Genomic DNA, 23,711 nt, shown 5'->3' with positions numbered 1-23,711 from the left:
GAGGATCCCACATGCTGCGGAGCAGCTGGGCCTGTGAGCCATGGCCGCTGAGCCTGCATGTCTGGAGCCTGTGCTGCGCAACGGGAGAGGCCACAGACGTCTACAAATAATAAATGCTAGAGAGGGTGTGAAGAAAAGGGAACCCTCCTACACTGTTGGTGGGAGTGTAAATTGGTGCAGCCACTACGGAAAACTGTATGGAAGTTACTTAAAATTAAAAATTGATCTACCATACAATACAGCAACCCACTCCTGCACATATACCTGGAAAAGACAAAAACTCTAATTTGAAAAGATACATGCACCCCAATGTCCTCATGGTTTAAATTAATCAGAGAGAGTTCCCTGGTGGCCTAGTGGAATTCTAGGCTTTCACTGCCATGGCCCAGGTTCAATCCCTGGTCAGGAAACTGAGATCCCGCAAGCCGCGTGGCACAGCCAAAAAATATAAATAAATAAAACAAATAAGTCAGATAGCATTAATTCAGAAGAAACAGACCCTGACTTACCTAACAGCAAAGCACTACAGCAAAAGTATTCATCAGAATCACCTGTAAAGCTTTTTTTAAAAAAAATAATAATAATAAACAAAGCCAGAATCCTCATTCCTAGAAGACTCTGACTCAACAGATGTGGTATAGGGCAGCATAGACAATTCTTATATACAACCTCTGGTTGAGAACCTCTGTAGCAGGGACTGAGCCAAGGACACTTGTTGCTAAGAGGGCAACAAAATAACCGAGAGCTCCCTGGTTTCCTAAATGACTGCTCATTCCCTCAGCCACTCTCGGTCTTACTTATACCTTGCCATGCAACAGTTGAGATTTCTGTGTCCTTTACTTTCCCATAATAAATCTCCATCATTTAAGGTAATCGAAAACTATATCTCTGGCTTATAACCTAAACAACGCAGTATCCCACTTTTCCTGTGAAGACCAAATAATCCAGATGTTAAGAATAATCATCAGATAGATAGATGTTTTTCCTTACCACATTTTGTCTAATTTTCCAAATCACTGTGATATCTATGAATCTTGTACTCAAACTTCAAATATTTTTACCAACTGATAGCACAAACGAGGACCAAAGACAAAAGCATTTCATTGACAAAACCGGTATCTATGTCTACATATGAAATTCATGCACTTTATCCCCAGGAAAGTTCCCTAGAATTCAAGACTTATTTCACTCAATTCTAATAAATGTATGCTAATACCAAACACCCGATAGATGAGAAGCAACTTAGAAGGGAAAAAGAGACTGACTGCTACAAATTGGCCTGACAACATCTACAAGAAATGAGACATACACACAAACAGATTTTGCTAAATAAACAGATTTTATGCATCTGCCAAACCCAGAGAGCTGAAATCATAAAGAATGAACTTAAATGTATGCAAATTAAACAAACAAACAAAAGAAATGTACCAGCATGCCAGGATATTCCAAGATGGAACAGAAATGGTGACAAATAAATCTAACTGTATTTATTTATAATTTATGACACCACCTCACCCAAGGGGGTAAGGGGAAAAGCAGCTGTAAAATGTAGTAACTTTCCAAAACCACTTAACTTTGGAAAATGATGTTTTCATTAGAAATTGTAAGCCTAAAGACAAAAGGAACTGTACATACACACTTTAGTTGGTAAATGTGTTTCACACAGAGATATGGGTAAACAATTCTAAGCCTGCTTTATATATATATATAAACTGGGGTTGAGCAAATGAGTACACGGATGGTGGATGGTGGTTAGGAGCCAGGTTTCTCACTACTGAAGAGGGAAGTTACAGATAAGCAAGGGGAAAAGAGTAAAAATGATGAATTACAGTTGGAGAAATTAGTGTGAACTCATGCTTCGCTTAATAAAGAAAGAGATGGATAGATATAAAAGTAGAGATATAGGTACATGAGTAAAAATAAATGTATTTCCTAGTTTTATCCAAAAACAGAACCTAGAAACAATAACACCCAGTAGCAGTAAATACATCCCAGTGCCCAGGTCTTAGCTCCTAAATACAATTACCATAAAAGAAAGCAAGAATCCTTGTAGAAATGTCACATTCTATGACTAGTGCAGTGAAAATACAACATAAGCGAGGAGTATCTTGGAGAAAGAAAGGAAGTGATCAAAAAGCAAAAGCATGGGGCATGTAAAGGGAATGCAGGAGCCAACCTGAATGTGCTCCCAATGACCAAAGGTGGAAATATGTGAGCAACCAAAAAACTAGTGTGGGGCAGGATTACCCTCCAAAGTATGAAGTAAATATATATGTGTCCATACTAATACAAATGACTGAATGAATAAATGGGAAAATGGAACAAATCTTCCTTAGAGAAGAGCCCAAAGTATTATATGTAGATACACACCCCTCCAAAAGTGTGGGCTAGACTTCAGTGACTCACATCCAAAGAACAAAACATGAAAAGGGGAAGATAGTAAGTTTACAGTGGAGATAATGATGAAAAATTTGCAAGAGAAATTAAGGAAACACTCCCACTTACCACTGCAACAAAAAGAATAAAATACCTAGGAATAAACCTACCTAAGGGGACAAAAGACCTGTATGCAGAAAATTATAAGACACTGATGAAAGAAATTAAAGATAATACAAACAGATGGAGAGATATACCATGATCTTAGACTGGAAGAATCAACATTGTGAAAACGACTATACTACCCAAAGTAATCTACAGATTCAATGCAATCCCTATCAAACTATCAGTGGCATTTTTCACAGAACTAGGATAAAAAATTTCACAATTTGTATGGAAACACAAAAGACCCCAAATAGTCAAAGCAATCTAGAGAAAGAAAAATGGAGCTGGAGGAATCAGGCTACTGGACTTCAGACTATACTACAAAGCTACAGTAATCAAGACAGCATGGTACTGGCACGAAAAAAATATATAGATCAATGGAACAGGATAGAAAACCCAGAGATAAGCCCACGCACACATGGTCACCTTATTTTTTATATAGGAGGCAGGAATACACAATGGAGAAAAGACAGCCTCTTCAATAAGTGGTGCTGGGAACACTGGACAGCTACATGTAAAAGAATGAAATTGGAACACTCCCTAACACCATACACACAAAAAAATTCAAAATGGATGAAAGACCTCAATGTAAGGCCAGACACTATAAAACCCTTAGAGGAAAACATAGGCAGAACACTCTATGACATAAATCACAGCAAGATCCTTTTTGACCCACCTCCTAGAGAAATGGAGATAAAAACAAAAATAAACAAATGGGACCTAATGAAACTTCAAAGCCTTTGCACAGCAAGGAACCATAAACAAGACGAAAAGACAACCCTCAGAATGGGAGAAAATATTTGCAAATGAAACAACAGACAAAGGATTAATCTCCAAAATTTACAAGTAGCTCATGCAGTTCAATATCAAAAAAACAGAGGGGTGGGATAAGGAGGGTGGGAGGGAGGGAGACAAAGAGGGAAGAGATATGGGAACATATATATATGTATAACTGACTCACTCCGTTATAAAGCAGAAACTAACACACCATTGTAAAGCAATTATACCCCAATAAAGATGTTAAAAAAAAAAAAATCAAAAAAACAAACAACCGAATCCAAAAATGGGCAGAAGACCTAAATAGACATTTCTCCAAAGAAAATATACAGATTGCCAACAAACACATGAAAGGATGCTCAACATCACTAATCATTAGAGAAATGCAAATCAAAACTACAATGAGAGGGCTTCCCTGGTGGCGCAGTGGTTGAGAGTCCGCCTGCCGATGCAGGGGACACAGGTTCATGCCCCGGTCCGGGAAGATCCCACATGCCACGGAGCGGCTGGGCCCGTGAGCCATGGCCACTGAGCCTGCGTGTCCGGAGCCTGTGCTCTGCAACGGGAGAGACCACAACAGTGAGAGGCCCACGTACCGCAAAAAAAAAAAAGAAGGATATTTGGGTAAAAACTGGTGAAACTGAAGTCTAGAGTTCAGTTAATAGTATCAACCAATTTCTGTTCTTAGTTTTAACAAATGTATCATGGTAATTATTTTTCTTTTTTTTTAATTTTTTTTTTCTGGTTGTACCAGGTCTTTGTTGTGGCAGGCAGGCTCCTTAGTTGCAGCACATGTGCTCCTTAGTTGCTGCATGTGTGCTTCTTAGTTGTGGCTCACTGGCTCCTTAGTTGCAGCTGGCGGGCTCCTTAGTTGTGGCATGTGAACTCTTAGTTGCAGCATGCATGTGGGATCTAGTTCCCCAACCAGGTATTGAACCCATGTCCCATGCATTGGAAGGCGGACTCTCAACCACTGCGCCACCAGGGAAGTCCTATCATGGTAATTTAAGATGTTACTATTAGGGGAAGCTGGGCGAGAGATATACAGAAACTCTGTATTACCTTTACAATTTTGCAGAAAATCTAAAATTATTCCAAAGTTAAAAGGTTATTAATAATAATAACAAACCAACACAAATAGCACAGAAACTGGGGACAGCAGTAAACACATTGAGAGTAGAGACAAATATCACCAGGCTCCTAACTAAACCCTAAGTGTCACTGGTTGTTTAAGAAAACAGGAGATGGGACTTCCCTGTTGGTGCAGTGGTTAAGAATCCGCCTGCCAATGCAGGGGACATGGGTTCGAGCCCTGGTCTGGGGAGATGCCATATGCCACGGAGCAACTAAGCCCGTGTGCCACAACTACTGAGCTTGCACTCTGGAGCCCGTGAGCCACAACTACTGAGCCCGCATGCCACAACTACCGAAGCCCATGCGCCTAGAGCCCGTGCTCCGCCACAAGAGAAGGCACCGCAATGAGAAGCCCACGCACCGCAACGAAGAGTAGCCCCCGCTCACTGCAACTAAAGAAAGCCTGCACGCAGCAACAAAGACCCAACGCAGCCAAAAATTAATTAATTAATTAATTTAAAAAAAAAAAAAAACAGAAGAGGAGTGACATCAGTAAGATGGCCGAATAAGAAGTCCCTTGCGTGTATCCCCACTCAGCAACGATTTGGCATGCATGCATCAACAAAAGTTCCTTTGTAGGAGCTGTGGGATCCTGCACAATATGCCAAGGGACCCAGGAGGAGTCTACCCATACATGGGTCAAGTAATAGGCATACAGACCTCAGTCCTGGCTGTGGAACCATCAGTGACCCATTAAGTGGCTCCAGCCTCTCTCCAGTGTGGCACAGGAGCCCCTGGAGAACACTGTCTTAGACAATCACCCACAATGAGAGAGATTTTGTAGCAGTCTAGGAGTTCAGTGGAGAAGTTCCAGCATACCACTGGAGCAAAAAAATATGAGTTTGGACATACTAGAGACAGTAAGAGAAACAGTTTGACTTCATCCATGTCACTTATACCCTAAGGCAACGCAGCTCAGTGCCAAAAGAAACCTTCTCAGCCTGTGATTTGTCCCATGAGGGAAAATGAAAGGATGTAAGTGAGCACCCAGCTTCCCTAGCTGTGCAGGATTCTACCAGAGAGGCCCCATGTACCATTATTTACAACAGGCAAGACATGGAAACAACCTAAGTGTCCACTGACGGATGAACAAATAAAGAAAATGTAGTATGTATATATACAATGCAATATTATTCAGCATGAGAAAGAAAAAATCCTGCCATTTCCAACAATGTGAATGGGCCTGAGATCACTGTGCTAAGTGAATAAGTCAGACAATGAAACAGACACTGTATGATCTCACTTACATGTGGAATCTAAAAGAATGAAACTCATAGAAACAGAAAGTATAATAGTGGTTGACAGGGGCTAGCGGGTGGGGGAAATTTGGAAGAGGTCAGTGAAAGGATAAAAACTTCCAGTTATAAGATAAATAAGTTCCAGAGATCTAATGCACAGCTATAGTTAACAATACTATATTGTATACTTGAAAATTGCTGAAAGAGTAGATCTTAAATGTTCTCACCAAAAATACGACATGGTAATTATGTGAGATGATGGAAGTGTTACCCTTCTGCAGTAATCGTTTCGCAATATGTAAGGGCATCAAATCATCACGCTGTACACCTTAACCTTACACGATGTTATATGTCAATTATACCTCAAGGGACTGCCCTGGTGGTCCAGTGGGTAAGACTCTGCGCTGCCAATGCAGGGGGCCTGGGTTCGATCCCTGGTCGAGGAACTAGATCTCGCATGCATGCCACGACTAAGAGTTCGCATGCCGCAACTAAGCCCTCATGTCGCAAATAAAAGATCCCACATGCCACAACAAAGATCCCAAGTGCCACAACTAAGACCCGGTGCAGCATAAGTAAAAAAATATTTTTTAAATATTATATCTCAATAAAGCTGGGGGGAAAAAGATATGCCATGTACTTTTATATTTCCACCTCCCTAAAATAAAAGCTATAATGCTGAAAGCAGTAATTTACCTAATATACTTAAGCCAAAATGACTTCTTGGTTATAAATAGCAATGGCTTTATTTTATTTACATACTTATTTTACATCAGAAATTACTGTTGCTCTCTCTTATATTAGTTTTAACAACTGTTTAAATCACACTTATTTATAAAGAGAAATGTCTATTCCACAGGCAATTTTATAAACCAGAAACCATAATCTGTGATACTTAATAACTAGTAGAACAAAGTTATTCATGTAAAGTCCTTAATTATTAATAAATATAACCATTACCTTTATTCATTAAGTTAAAGTTATTTGTTGAGTGATCAAATAATTTTCTTCCATACATTCTTTTCATTCATTCATTCATCTGTTTATTCAATAAATCTTATAAAATGCCTATTACATGCCAAGACCGTTTCTGGTACTGTGGAGACAACAATAAACAAGACAGGCAGATCTATGTTCTCATGGAGCATACATTCCAGAGGAGGGAGGCAGACAGTAAATAAGTAAACTAAGTAACTTCAAATTGTGATAAATGCTATGAAAGAAATAGACTATTTCATTGGCATTTTATGTGCCATAAAGGGAGTAAAAACAAAGACAGGAAAAGCACCTCAAAAGCATGTGACACCTGAATTGAGACCTGAAGAATAAGAAGAAAGAGGCAAGAAAAGAGCTGGGGCAAGAGACTTCTGGGAAGAAAGAACAGCAAGTACAATGGTCCTAAGGTAAGGAGCTTAACATATTAAAGGAACCAGGAGGAAAAAGGAATGACCAGTTTCATGAATCCTAAAATATAGTGAAAAGGGAAAGACTGACAAAAGATGAGGTAGGATAGGCAGGCATAAGCCAAATCACGTTAGGTTATCTAAAATCAGAAGCATAACACACAAGAGGAAACCACTGAAGCAGCAATCATTAAGCAGTACAGCCACATTATCTGACTTAAATATTTTTAAGTTCTAAAATATACTTGTAGGGCTTCTCTGGTGGCGCAGTGGTTAAGAATCCACCTGCCAATGCAGGGGACACGTGTTCGAGCCCTGGTCCAGGAAGATCCCACATGCCACAGAGCAACTAAGCCCATGCACCACAACTACTGAGCCTGTGCTCTAGAGGCTGCGAGCCACAACTACTGAGCCCGTGTGCTGCAACTACTGAAGCCGGAGTGCCTAGAGCCCATGCTCCACAACAAGAGAAGCCACCGCAATGAGAAGCCCGCGCACCGCAGTGAGAAGCCCGCGCACCACAACAAAGAGCAGCCCCTACTCGCAACAACCAGAGAAAGCCCGTGCACAGCAACGAAGACCCAACGCAGCCAAAAATGAACAAATAAAATTTTTTTTTAAATAAATTAATGTAAAAATATACTTGTAAAGTAAGCACACTACAAAATATAATGAAATACATAATTTAAGGCTAACTTTGTCATCATATATTTGGCAAGTTGGAGTCAGACAAATACCATAATAAAATAATAATCTAGTCAGATTGGTCACTCAATCACTCAAAGCATTTAGTGAGCTCCTGCTCTGTGTCAGACACTTCTCTCAGTGCTAGAAATACAAAAATGATAGTGGTGATGTCACCTTCCACTCTGAACAGTAAAATCAAAACTGATAATGTGATGTCATCTTCTACTTTGAGCAGCCCAGTTTTCTTCCTAAAGACTCAAAACAGTGTGGTAAAAATGAAGACACCTGGGTCCCACTTATCAGCAAATCTAATTCAAAAGGTTTATGACAGTCCCTCACCACGCTTTTGAGAAACAGAGGTGAGGGAGGAAGCTTATCAAAACCACTTATGACTTACAAATTATATCTCCCCATTTTCCTCAAGCCACTGTAATTAGTAGAAGGAGTATGTAATACGGCATAGGGTGTACTGGGCTCTGTGTGTGTGTGTGTGTGTGTGTGTGTGAGAAGAGAGACATTTACATTGATAACCACTACAATAAAGAGTTCTTGGCAGGGGGCGGTGGGGGGGGGGGGGGGGGGGGGGTTGTTAATTATAATTGCCAAGGAAGAAGTAAGAATTTCTACAAACCAGAGGTTCTCAAAGTAACGTGCAGATCCCTGGGATCCCCAAGACCCTTTCAGAAGGTCCATCAGGTCAAAATCATTTTCAAAATACTAAAAACATTATTTGCTTCTTCCACTGTATTGGCACTCATTGCATTTCACTCATTAGCATTTACTGATGGCTCAAAAGTAATGGTAGGTAAAAACGCTGGTATCTTAGCAGTAGCAGCACACTATACTAGTAGTCATTACATTCTTTGCCACTACACTCACCACACTCTTTAAAAAAGAAAAAAAAAAACCCAGTTTCATTCAAGAATGTCTTTGATGTAGCTGTAGCTATAAATTTAACACATTTAATAAAATCTCAACCCTTGAGTACACACTTTTTAATATTCTGTGTGTTGAAATGGGAAGTATAATGGTTGTCTCAGGCACTTACACGACTGCATTTGCAAGCTGAACTAGCCACTTTTCTATAGAACATCATTTTTCTTGAAAGAACGACTGATAGAGAAATGATGGTTACTTAATCTTGGGTATTTAGCAAGTATTTCCTTGAAAATCAACAGTGAGCCTAGGGACTTCCCTAGAGGTCCAGTGATAAAGAATCCGCCTTCCAATGCAGGGGATGCAGGTTCTATCCCTGGTCGGGGAACTAAGATCCCACATGCCACGGGGCAACTAAGCCTTCGTACCACAACTACTGAGGCCACATGCCACAAAAACCACAGAGCCCAGGCACCCTGTAGTGCACACAACACAACTAGAGAAACCCACGTGCAGCAACAAAGAACCCGTGCAGTGCAACAAAAAGATCCCACGTGCCTCAACGAAGATCTTGTGTGCTGCAAGTAAGACCCGATGCAGCCAAAAAAATAAAGAAAATAAACAAATATTTAAAAAAAAAAGAAAATCAACTGTGAGCCTATAACATCAAGGAAAACAACTGTCAATATCTATTGCTAACTACAAAATTCAAGCTTTGAGAAAATTCGAATTTTGCAAACTCTACCAGTGCGGACTTAAAAGCTTCCTACATCTGGGCTTCCCTGGTGGCGCAGTGGTTGAGAATCTGCTAATGCAGGGGACACGGGTTCGAGCCCTGGTCTAGGAAGATCCCACATGCTGCGGAGCACCTAGGCCCGTGAGCCACAACTACTGAGCCTGCGCATCTGGAGCCTGTGCTCCGCAACGAGAGAGGCCACGATAGTGAGAGGCTCGCGCACCGCGATGAAGAGTGGCCCCCGCTTGCCACAACCAGAGAAAGCCCTCGCACAGAAATGAAGACCCAACACTGCCAAAAATAAGTAAGTAAATAAATAAAAAAAAAAAGCTTCCTACATCAAAAAGACTTTTCTGATGAGAATGTGAAATTAACAAATGTGATTCTTTGACAACAAATAATGAAATGTGTAAACATTCGGAAGATCTGCATAACCCAAGGAACAAATATTTTCCAGATGATCAATGCATGGGGTTAAGAAATCCTGCATGGATAATAGACACATTCAAAGTGGAGGACAGACCAACTGATCTTAATGAAAACAGAGTATGAAAACTTCATTTCATTGCTATGATTTCAAATTCCACATTGCAATTAAATCTTTCCGAAACTGCCTTTAGGAGTACACCATCTTGATTTCATTGATAGCTTCACAGGTATATTAAAAATGTGTAACTTACTGTATGTCAACTATATGTCAGTAAAAGTTTAAAAAGTAAGAAACTACCACTTGAATTTTCGTATGGCATCAAAGAAGAATATTCACAATTATCTGAACGGTCTATTAAAATACTCTGCCCTTTTCTAATTATCCGTATGAGACCAGAATTTCCTCATATGCTTCAAGTAAAATAACATAACACAAGACAGTGAATACAGCTACAGATATGAGAATCCAGCTGTTTTCTATTAAGCTAGATATTAGATATATTTGCAAAAATGTTAATAAATGCCAATCTCCTTACACCTGAAACTAGCATAATATTGTAAATCAACTATAATTCAATTTTAAAAAAAAAGCTGGACTTCCCTGGCGGTCCAGTGGTTAAGACTCCACCCTTCCATTGCAGGGGGCATGGGTTCGATCCCTGGTCAGGGAACTAGGATCCCACATGCTGCACAATGCAGCCTAAATAAATAAATAATTTTTGTAAAAGCGAATCTCTTATATATTCCCTGTTTTGGAAAATAAAGTTATTTTCATTAAAAATGCTACTTGGGGGGGGAGGGATAAATTGGGAGATTGGGATTGACATATACACACTACTATATATAAAAATAGATAACTAATAAGGACTTACTGTATAGCACAGGGAACTCTTCTCAATACTCTGTAATGACCTATCTGGGGAAAGAATCTAAAAAGAAGAGCTGATATATGTATATGTATAACTGATTCACTTTGCTGTACAGCAGAAGCTAACACAACACTGTAAATCAACTATACTCCAATAAAAAATTTTTTAAATGCTGCTTATGTTATTAATATGGAATGGGTTTATTACTGCTATTTTAAATGAATTAAAAGTAAATACTTCTAACGTTTCTCAGTTTTAGTTTCTAATTTGATAGGTATTAATAGACATAATCCACATAAAAGTTCTTTGAGGTTATCAGTAATTTTGAAAAGTATAAAAGAATTCTGAGACTGAAAAATTTGAAAACAACTGCTGGGGATCTGATGATACTTTATTTAGCTATTCACCTCTGGATAACCTTACTGAATGCATCATAACTATCTTCCTTTGAAGAACCAGAATAAACACTGAGAAAAAAAGGAGGTATGATAGGTAGAATAATAACTCTGTTGTAATATGAAAAGATCTTCAATTGTTAAATTTGTTTAGTACAAAAAGGCAAAGGATAAGACAAAATATGAGATATTGGCATTTATTACACTTCAGTTTCCATTTGCTGAAAAGAGGAAGAAAATGATGACGTGTCCGTACGTGCTTGTATATGCATAAAGAAACACCAGGCACTCAAGAAACAGATAAAGGCAATACCTATAAGGGAAGGGGAATATGGAATACACAGAAGGGTACAGGAATGAGACTTCTCAAATGAATATCTTTAATTTTTAAAACATACAAATATATTCAAAATTTTTTAATTTATAATTTAATTTAAACAACATAATCCTAAACCAATATTAAGCCATAATTCAAATGTATTTTCAATTTTTATGTTGCTCTGATCTCAGAAAAACAAAAAATTTTACTCTTTTTTTCAGCTCCGAGGCAAAACAGTATCACTAGCAACTAAATACTCATGCCAGAAGAATAAGTATCTCATTTCTAAAACACAAAAGGGAAATGTTTTTTTAAACCTATAAATAAATCCATCATCTGAAAAAAAATAGTAATGAATAAAGTAATTATAAAGAAAATATTAGGAGTTTCCTGGTGGTCTAGTAGTTAGGATTTGGCACTTTCACTGCCGTGGTCTGGTTTCAACCCCTGGTCAGGGAACTGAGATCCCGCAAGCCACACAATGCGGCAAAAAAAAAGATTCAGGTAAAACCATGAAATCAGCAGTTATTTTAATTCTTTTATACTTAAAAGATGTCATTGACAGAATTAAAAGCAAAATTAGATACTGCACAAGAAAAAAATCAGTGAACCTGAATATAAAGCAAAAGAAATTATCCAAAAGGAAGCAGAGAGGAAAAAAAGGAAAAAAATAATTCTCAGTGAACTGTGGGACAATATTAAGATATCTAACATACTTTTTTTTTATTTGGAGTTTAGAAAACAAAGGAAGTGAAAAAGAAAAATATCTGAGATGATAATGATAACTGCTTTTCCAAATTTGCTGCAAACTACAACCCACACATCTAAGAAACTTGACAAATTCCAAACAGGATTAAATTCAAAGAAAAGTATTCAAAGGCACATGATAATAGACTAGCAGGAAAATGTTAATAATTTTTTAAAATCTTAAAGCAACTAGAGGAAAAAAGACACCCTATATTCAGAGGAACAAATATTTAAAAATCACATAATTCTCAGAATCTGTGCAAGCCAAAATACAACAGAACATTTATAAAATGCTAAAAGTAATGTCAACATACCCACCGAATTCAATACCTACCAAACTACCTTTCAAAAATGGAGTAAAAAAGCTACAGAAATCAAGAGTATGGTAGTGGGAATTCCCTGGCGGTCCAGTGGTTAGGAACCTGTGCTTTCAAAAATAGGCAAAGGACCTGAAAACACACTTCTCCAAAGATGATACACAAATGGCCAATAAACACATGAAAAGGTGTTCAACATAATTAGTCATTAGAGAAATACAAATCAAAACTGTAACGATACAAATTCACACTCATTAGGATGATTATCCAAAAAAAGGAAAATAACAAGTGTTGTCAAGGCTGCAAAAAAAATGGAACCCCCAAGCATTGCTGGTAGGAATGTAAAATGGTGCCACTACTGTGGCAATCCGTTTGGTGGTTTCTCAAAAAGTGAAACACAGAATTACTATATGACCCAGCAATTATACTCTTAGATATCCAAAAGTACGGAAAGCAAGACTCAAGCGGATACTTGTACACCAACATTCATAGCACTATTATTCACAAAAGTCAAAAGGTAGAAACAACCCAAATGTCTATCAACAGATAAATGAATAAACAAACTATGGTATATCATACAATGGATATTATTCAGCTTTAAAAAGGAATTCTGATACATGCTACAACATAAATAAACTCCGAAAACATGCTAAGTGAAATAAGCCAGACATAAAAGGACAAATATTGTATGAATCCACCTAAATGCAGTACCTAAGATAGGTGAAATCATAGATAAAGAAAGGAGAAGAGTGGTTGCCAAAGCTGGAGGAAGGAGTCAGTAGGGAGTTAAGTGTTCAATGGGTACAAAGTTTCAGTTGGAACAGATGAAAACATTCTAGAGATGGATGCTGGAGACGGTTGTATTGGATTGTCCAAAAAGTTCATTCTGTAACATCTTACGGAAAAAACCCAAATGAACTTTTTGGCCACCCCAATAAATAATACAAATGTACTCATGCCAGAGAAGTGTACATTTAGAAATTGGTAAAACAGTAAATTTTGTTATATATATTCTACCACAATTTTTTAAAGTGTCTTTGTATAGCTGGGGCCTTGCCAGATAGTTTACGCTACAATGTGATTTATGGTGAACTCCTCTTTTTGTTCTCCTGCTACCCTGGACCACACTGTGACCTCTGCAGGAGAGAGGAGGGCTGGAGACTGAGTAGCTAAGGTCAGTCACAAGCTTGCTCCATGCCTACATGACCAGCCCCCAATAAAAACCCTGGGTACCAAGGCCTAGCTGAGCTTCCCTGGTTGGCAATACTGCACACTTGTTGTCACGCGTCACTAAGAGGACAACTGGACTCTCACACTTGGTCTCTCCTGCACTCCACTGTACTGTATGCACCTTTTCCTCATTTTAACCTGTATTCTTTCTCTGTAATAAACCCCGTCTGTAAGTATAACAGCTCTGATCCGTCTAACAAATCATCAAACCTGAAGGTGGTCTTGGTGACCCTGACACATATGGAAAAGAATATACCATATAAATATTAACCATGAGAAAGCTGGATTGGCTTCATTAATACAAAACAAGGAACACTTCAGAGCAAAAAATATTACCAGATATAAAGAAGAACATACACTGTGATAGTCAATTCATCAACAAAATATAATCCCTAACAGGTATATCAAATAACAGAAATTCAAAAAACTTGAAATAACAAATCAACAAAACTAAAAGAAAAAACAGACAAATCCAGAATTACAGTTGGAAATTTCAAAACTGCTCTCAGGAACTGACAGGAAAAAAAGGAAAATCAATAGGAATGTAGAGATTTAAATAACCCAATTTAACCTAATTAACATTTAGAGAGCAATCTACCCCACAATGACAGAAAACATACATTATTTTCAAACAGACACAGAACACTCACCAAGACAAGACCATGTAATAAGCCATAAAACAAGTCTCTTGTTAGTTGTCTGGGCCCAACGGAGAAAAACAGATGCAACATTTCCTAAACTTATTTGACCATAAACCCTTTCTGCAAAGGCATCTCCAGGGACTGTTTCTCAGAACACTTTGGGAAAACCTATCCCATTCATTCTCAACATCTCTCCCTAATTGTCCTCCTGGTTGTGACTAAGGAAATAAGGGAGTCAATAAATATACCTTTTCCTTGACTACCAATCCAGGATTAATCAATGTTATGAAGTGCACACAAAATTCCTAAGGCAGGAGGAATAAGCTTGACATATCTGGGCAACAGCAAGGGGGCCAGAATGGCTGGAACAACATAAGGTAAAGGACAAGCGGTAGAAGATGAAATCAGAAAGTTAGGCAGAGGTCAAAGCATATAAAACCTTCTAAGCCTTGGCAAGGATTTTTAAGTGTGATTTTAAGTATGATAGGATTTTGAGAAAAGAATATTATCTTATTTACATTTTTAAAAGAGCTCTGAGGCTGCTGTGTAAAGAACAGAATGGAAACTAGGCAACCAGTTAGGAAGCTCTGGCAGCAGCATAAGAGATGGCTAAGACCAGAGTGGCTTAGACCAGATTAAATGTGTTTGTCAAAGAAAAAAAGCCCAGAAAAATCTACATAAATTGTGTTGAGATGCCTTAAAGCATTTTCCCTACTTGGCTCCCAGGACATCTCATTCTCTTCCTCATGAGAAGCTTAATCTGTCTTCCTTACATGATATCCCTCACCTCTTCAACCTCTTCAAGTTGGAAATGTTCCAAGGCTCACTCACAAACCTCTTTTTTCTGGCTACTCTGATTCCTATGGTGATTTCATCCAGACACTTGGCTTTAAATGTTATCTACATAATGATAATTCCCAATTTTAAAGCTCCACCCTAGGCCTCTCCCCTAAACTCCAGACTCATGTATCCACTTAACTATATATAGTAAACATCTCAAACTTAACAAACCAAAATTGAACTCCTAACCTTCCCCCTCCAAACCTGTTTCTCTTAAGTCTTCCCTTTCTCAGATAATAGCAACTCCGTTATTGCAATCTCAGGGATAAACCTTAAGAAATATCCATGACTCCTCTCTTTCTCTCACACTCCACTCCAAGCATATCAGCAAATCCTTTGGACTCTACCTTCAAAATATACCCAGTAATGAACCACCTCTTACCCACTTCCACAGCTATTACTCAATCCAAGCCATCATCTGTAACTTGGATTGCTACTTTCCTCTTAACTGTTGGTTCAGCCCTTGACACTGCCTTCACCACTCCCCAACTGTAGTCTACTCTGAACATGGCAGTCAAGTCGTTCTAGTAAGTCTAAACTATAATACATCATGTCACCAACTGCTGAAAACTTTCCAATGGTATCTCACTCAAGTAAAGGTCCTTACAATGGTCTTCCAGACCTAATGTTATCTGACCACAACACCTTTGTGCCTCTGCTCCAGCTATTTATTTTCCTCTTAACCTCATGTCGAACTACTCTGCCCCATGTCACTTCATTCCAGTTGCAATAACCTTCTTGCATTCCTCAAATACTCCAGGCCTGCTCTAGCCACAGGACCTTTAAACTTGCTGTACCCTCGACCTAAAACTATCTAGCCCCTAACCCCTAAAATTACCTAGAATGCAAGGCTTCTTTCACCTACTTCAAGTCTTCACTCAAATGTCAGTTCAGTGACATCTACCCTGTCCTTGCCATTTAAAATTTCTCCCATTCTTGGGGACTTCCCTGGTGGTCCAGTGGCTAAGACTCTGTGCTCCCAATGCAGGAGGCCCAGATTCGATCCCTGGTCAGGGAACTAGATCCCACATGCCGCAACTAAGAGTTCGCATGCTGCAAATGAAGATCCCGTATGCTGCAACTGAAGATCCTGCATGCTGCAACGAAGGTCCCACATGCCGCAACAAAGGTCCCACATGCCACAACTAAGACCCAGCGCAGCCAAATAATTAAACAAATAAATATTTTTTTAATAAAAATAAATAAAATTTCCCCCATTCTTTAACATTCCTTATGCACCAGCTCCACTTTATTTGCTTTATAATTCTCCATAGCATTTTCCTCTATCTAACATATATGTGTTCTACTTACTTACCATATTTATAGTCTGTCTCCCCCAACTAGAATATAAACTCTAGAGATTTTTGTCTGTTTTCATCTCCTGTTATGCACCTAGTCCCTAGGGCAGTACCTTTCACACAGAACTGAGTTTGTCCAATACTGAATGATTGAAAGTTAAATAAAGCCTCTGCAGAAGTGTCAAGTTTTGATAGGCCCAATTCAAATCCTAGGACTAGAGTAATTAAAATATAACAATTCCTTTGTCTATTTATACCATAAGAATAATATTCAATATTCTTAAGTGCTTTTAGTTATGCTTTTATTATTTTATATTTAATTTGACAGTTATAGAGGAGCTTACTGATTCCAAATAGTTCAACTTCTTACTTACTCTGGCATCACTATAAATAGAAAGCTACAAGTCCTAGGTTCAAATTCTAGCTCTACCATTTACTAGTAGTATGACTCAGGCAATTTAGCCTCCTTCAAGTCTTAGTTTCTCATCAATAAAATAGAAAGGTGGGGATGGATTAAAGACCTGCCTGCCTTACCTATCCTGTACCTAATCACAAGATTATTGTGAAAGTCAAAAATGTATGAGAAAATGCTTTCTAAACCATAAATGATACATAAGTGTCAGCTAAATGTCTATATTGTAGTTTGGGAAAAACCTGAATGGAACAGAAAAGTTCAGTGTTTGGGGCAGCATATCTCATCATACCTCCCTGCCCCTAACATTTAACTCTAGTTTTGGAGTCAGACTGGCTCTTCCACTTACTTACTATACCTTAAGCAAGTTACTCAACCTCTCTGAGTCATTGTTTCCACATCCATAAATGGAGAAAATACCAACCTTGTAGCAGCCTTTTGAAAATTAGAGGTTATACAGACATAAATGTAATGTAACTACAGAATAACTTAACAAATGACATTTTTATTTGTTGTCTTGACCTTATTTAAAATGGACAAAAGTCCAAAAGTAGATAATAGAAACTACACTATGGAGGTAGGGAAGATGATTTTTGACTTGAAAATTACATGTGAAAGGATAAGAAGGAAAGTGAGAAAGAGATAATCAAGCAATAATCTCAACAGTTTACCTATTAAATTTGTTCTTTCCTTCTTGCCTTTCTCCAAGGTTAAATAATAGGATGAGACGCAAACATCATCATACAGAAAACCATATTTAGTAACCTAAAAAAGTTCATTTCAAAACTAAATATTATATAGTATTTTCTCTTCAAAGGAGAATATTTGTATCAGTTTTTTAATTTCTCACACACCAAGATATATTTTGACACTCTAGAACTCAAGGTACATGCCAAAAAAAAAAAGTTGTGGTTTTCCAATTATAGAACCCTGATATAATTTTATTAAATATATTTAGAAATATGACAGAAAGAATTAAAACAACTTAAAAAATAAAACTGCTACTAAGATATATACCATACAAGCAGTTCAAGAATGCTTTATGAAATCATTAGACTCTGATATATTTCCTCACTTCTATGACACTAGTAATTATAAGGTATGATAACCACTTTCCGGGGCGGGGGGGAACCTCCTACATTAAATATACACTTAAGATATAAAACATACCAATTTCAGAAAACATTAAAATGTGATATATCCCTCTGAGATGGTGAAAACGTTCTATTTCTTGAGCTAGGGGATAGTTACACAGAGTATATTTGTAGATATTCATCAAAGTGTACACCCATTTTGTATACCCATTTATACTTTTTCTATATGTACATTTATTTCAAAATAAATTTATGCAATGTACCACAACCATACAGATACAGCTATCAACCAGATGAATTATTGATCTTAATATGAAAGGTGAAAAAATAAAGCTTTTAAAAGAAAACATAGGAAAGTTAACTTCATGACACTGAAGTAGGTAGAGATTTCATAAATGGAAACAGAAGAACACTAACCAGCTGATAAACTGGACTTCTTTAAAATTAAGAACTTTGACTCACCAAGATACCAAGATCCTGAAAAAGCTACAGAGTAGAAGATATCTGCAATACATATACCTAAAAAGACTATATCCAGAATATATAAAGAACTACAAATCAATATGAAAAAAGTAAATACTCTAGTATAAAAAGGGCTAAAGACTTGACAGACACTTCACAAAAGCAGAAGTCCAAATGACTAATAAACAAGGAGCCCCTAATATGAAAAGGTGCTCAACTTCATTAGTCACCAGAAAATAAAATCAAAACTACAATGCAATACCACTACACACCCTTCAAGAAAAACTAAAAATAAAAAGACTGACAATACCAAGTGTTAACAAACATGTGGAACAACTGGAATTCTCTCATATACTTCTGGTGGGAGTATAAGTTTGTAAAATCACTTGGCAAAACTTCAGCAAAATCTACTAAAAATGAACATACCATAGCCATAACCATGACCTAATAATTCCACTTAAGGTACATACCCAACAAAAATGCATATACACATTCATCAGGAAAAAGAGTACAAAAATGTTCAAAGCAGCAAAACTGTAAATAACAAAAATGTCCATTAATAGTAGAATGGATAAACTGTGGTTTATTCACAGAATAGAACACAACAACAAGAATAAACAAACCACAGTATAACATGGATTAATCTCATAAATGCAATGTTGAGCAAAAGAAGCTCAAATAAGTTATCCTATATGATTCCACTTATACAGAGTTCAAAAACAGACAAAACTTTTCTATGGTGTTAGAATACAAGGCATACAGTGTGAGTTGGGAATTCCACTACTGATGTTTATTGAACTGGGTGCTAATTACAATGACACACCTATTTTGTGAAACTTCATCTAGCTGTACACTTTTCTATATGTATGTCGTACTTCTTTAAAAATCTTACATTAAATAAGGTCCCCAACTACTGAATCATGATTTCTAATCTTTTCCTACCACCAAGATTCTTCACCTATACTACGCTCAGAGACTTAACTAGCAATGGTCTTACATCACCCCCCATGTTCTTAGGGATTTAAATGTCAATATCTCTGTCCATATCTACTATATGCTAAGCCCTTTAATGTTCACTTGTTCAGATACTTATTAAATTTATGTACAAAACCTGTGCTTGCTGAGAACTTGGGGTACAAAAAAATTAGTAAGACATAGTCCCTGTCTTCTAGGAGTTCATAATCTTATAGAAGACCACATACACAGATAACAAGGTAAATATATAGAGATACACACAGGATATTATGGGAATACAAAGGAACATCAGAAACAGCCAGGGGGAGGTAAGGCATCAGGGTAGGCTTCTAGGAGGTGTTAACACCTGAGTCCTTAAAAGATGAGGAGTTATCCTGGCAAAGTGCATTCCAACACAGGAAACAGCTTGAATAAAAACAGTGATAAGAAACAGCACAGTGTATTTAAAGAAACAATGAACAGCTGCTAGGCAGTTGCTGAAGCGTAGTAAAAGGGAGAACTGGGATGGGGTTGGGGGAAGTAGCCAAAGAGATAGGAAGATGCCAAGTCATGAAGAGACTTAGACCTTATCCAACAGGAAAGATGGGTCAGTGAGATTTATGCAAAGAAATTATGTGGTCAGATAGATTATTCAGGGAGCAATGCAGAGGATGGACTTAAAGGGAATAAAGTTGGCAGAAAGAAGGACGGTTAGGAGGCAGTTTTAACTGTCCAGACAGAAGATCATAAGGGCTGAAATAATGAAATGAAAGATATAGCAAATCCGGAAAAAATACAGAGTACAGACACATTATGCTGCTGATCTAGAGACCGCATTTTGAGAACCACAAATATATACTACGGGTTGACAATTTTTTTTCTGTAAAGGCCCAAATAAATAGTAAATATTTTAGACTTTACAGGCCACATACAGACTCTATTTCACTTCTTGGTTCTTGTTTGTTTTTTAAACCCTTCAAAAATTAAAAACCGGGCTTCCCTGGTGGCGCAGTGGTTAAGAATCTGCCTGCCAATGCAGGGGACACGGGTTCGAGCCCTGGTCTGGGAAGATCTCACATGCCATGGAGCAACTAAGTCCATGTGCCGCAACTACTGAAGCCTGCGCGCCTGGAGCCCATGCTCCGCAACAAGAGAAGCCACCGCAATGAGAGGCCCGCTTGCCGCAACTAGGGAAAGCCCACTCGCAGCAGTGAAGACCCAACACAGCCAAAAATAAAATAAATTAAATAAATAAAATTTTTTTAAAAATTAAAAACCATTCTGTTAGTGGACTTTACCCCCCACACACAAAAAAAGGCCACAGGCTGGGGCCTCCCTGGTGGCGCAGTGGTTGGGAGTCCGCCTGCCGATGCAGGGGATATGCGGGTTCGTGCCCCGGTCTGGGGGGATCCCGCATGCCGCGTGGCGGCTGGGCCCGTGGGCCGTGGCCGCTGAGCTTGCGTGTCCGGCAACGGGAAAGGCCGTGACAGTGAGAGGCCCACATATCGCAGAAAAAAAAAAAAAAAAAAAAAAGGCCACAGGCTGGATTTGGACTGCAGACATAGTGAGTTTGCTGATCCCTGCTGTATACCCATAAAGAAGCAAGGATTAACCTTCCTATGAGATTAATTTTCCTAAAATGCTACTTGCATATCAATCCCCTACTCAGAAACTTCTGCACTGGTCCTGATTACCTACTACATAAGTTAAATCCCTATGACGCATAGCATTCACAGGCATCTACACTCTAGCTCCAACCAGGCTCGTGAACTACACCCCGTGAGAACCTTCCATTCTTATTAAATTGGCCTACTTAGGCTTACCTGCCTCTGTATCTTTGTGGTGTTCCCCAATGTACTTTCTCCCTTTTCAAATCTACTCAAATACCCTTCCTTCAAAGCATAATTCAAATCCTTTGAAGTGATTCCACCCTCGTCCAAACTCCTAAAAGCACTGCCTCAATTTATCTGATATTTATTTTTTGTCTTGAGTTACTACACTTTAGAGAGAGACTTTTAAACTTGAGTAATAATTAGGGTGAATTTATCCTCCAATATCTTCTCGGAGAGCAGGGAATACTTGATACTTTTATCAATGGATCTAGCATATAACAAGGGGTAAATAAAAACGAAGGTGTGTATGTAGATATATAACACATATATGTATAACACTTTTTTTTCCCTGAACTAGCTATATAACTGAAGCAAATGTTATTTCACCATTTTATCAGTAATAGAGCATTTTAATTCTATGGACACAATCTGAATGCTGTAGAATTACAGAATGACAATCCAAAAGCACATCTGTCTCTCTCCTACTACATGTTTTTAGGCCTAGTTTAAGGGAACAATAATAATACAAGTAAAATTTTTCCAATGGTCAAAGTTATCAATCTAGATACAATGGGGTCTAGAAGTCACTAGATCAAGTCAAAATTTACTTACATATATTTTTATTCATTTTTAAAACATGAAATCAGCTTTTATAACTAAATTGCCTTTTTCTTTTCTTTTAAATTTGGCAGCGATGCATGGCTTGCGAGATCTCATTTCCCTGACCAGGGATTTGAACCCACGCCCTCAGCAGTGAAAGCACAGAGTCCTAACCACTGGACCGCCAGAGAATTCCCCTAAATTCACCCAAATTATTACTCAAGTTTAAAAGTCTCTCTCTCTCTCTCTCTCTCTCTCTCTCTCTCTCTCTCACACACACACACACACACACACACACACGCCACACATGGTCTGAATTTTTTTTTTTAACAATAAGGTTCTCCATGACAATTCACATTACCAAAATTGCATTAATGATTTCATTCAGAATTTAGGGAAATAAGAATATATTTTAAAATTTTAAGAAAGTGGTCCATTTTAGTTCACTACTGATAAATAGTTTTAATCACAGAATGTTTTCAGCTGGATTAAAGGATTCTTATATTTGAGATTACTGAAGAAGTCTTTTCAAGTCTGAAGTGTGAACTATACCTAATTTTACTATGCAAAGAATGTTCAAGAATCTATAAAAATTCCTCCAGAATCATCTGGCCACATTTTCAGTGCAAAAGTTTAAAACACTTTTGAAAGGTATAGAAAACAAAATAAATTAACCAAAAAGTGGCCATGAAAATGAAAACTGTGACTTTTTAACTCTTCAAAACACATTGAAGAAAAAGTTCAGTGACTCACAACCCTGAAAAGACTATTATTCATTGATAACTTTAATAGTAATAATGCATTGATTGGAGGACAAAACCACTAGCCAGGGAATCCCATTCCTGTTTTGCCACTGGTTTGTACAGAATCTTGGGCATATCCCCATAAGCTGAACAAGAAAGGCTTAACTGACATGCTAAGGTTGTGAGAACTGATGAAATGTTTACGAAGCACTTTGGAACCATGAGGGAAGCCACTATAACCATTAAAAGTCATCTGCTTAATGCAAAATTATAGCTACCTGTTAGGCTTGCAAATCCTTTATGTCTTCTTAACACAGCAAATCTTCAGTGAGTCAGTAAAGTGCATGTATTTAATGAGCGAGCTTAGCAACCTGAGAGAAATGAATTTTCTTCCAAATCTTTGTTTTCTCACAAACCATGTCTCTATCCAACCCAACTATTTGCAAAGGGAAACATGATCCGACCCACACTAAAGATTTGGGTCTAGGTATTGATAAGCCAATACCAAATGACTGAAAATTCAGGAATCACAGTGGAATTCTGTCAACTTATCAGAAATGTGACTCCTGAAAATAATCCCAGAAAACAGTCGTTCTAACAAGAGCTTTATTAAAGCGAAAGTCCCTACACTCTCTCACCTAAAGAGCTCTAAAGTATTTTTGGACAGTGTCGATAGAAGACTAAACTCGCTCAAAACCTGACACAACGCGTTAGGTAGTTCCAGCACCTGCTTGATGTTAAGCGACTGGAGACTGGGGAGGCTGCTCAGGAAAAAGTGCTGATGCCATCTCCAGCTGCCCCCTTCGTGAATGACAGTAACAATGAAAACACTGACAAAAGAGCTAGGAGGCCACCCCAAGCCTCTGCTTAGCAATACTTCTACCCTACCCCCAACAGACAGAGCAGCAAACCCCAGAAAGGGGCGTCCTCTCACAGACCTAACATGCCCAGACCCTGCCTCTGGTCTGGCAATGTCAAAAAGTACTACCCTTCACTCCTCTCAAGACGGCTGAGCACCTGAAAGGTGAGGGGGAAATGCGGCCTCTCGTTCTGAACTGCCAAGGGGAGCGGGAGAAGACTGCCTGGCAGGAGGCGGGCGAGCAGAGCCCGTGTGCACCCCGGGAGACTAAGAATCAG

General features: G+C 38.3%; 1 protein-coding gene across 2 annotated transcripts in view; it reads right to left on the bottom strand.

Moving 5' to 3' along the window:
• Nucleotides 1-23,711, bottom strand: part of MEMO1 (mediator of cell motility 1) — a 137,456-nt gene that overhangs the window by 112,791 nt on the left and 954 nt on the right. The window lies entirely within an intron of this gene.

This window comes from Lipotes vexillifer, unplaced genomic scaffold (genome assembly GCF_000442215.2).
Source record: "Lipotes vexillifer unplaced genomic scaffold, Lipotes_vexillifer_v1.1 scaffold776, whole genome shotgun sequence".
Lineage (NCBI taxonomy): Eukaryota > Metazoa > Chordata > Mammalia > Artiodactyla > Lipotidae > Lipotes > Lipotes vexillifer.
The sequence above is the reverse complement of the archived record's forward strand: the minus strand, read 5'-3'. Positions and strand labels throughout refer to the sequence as shown.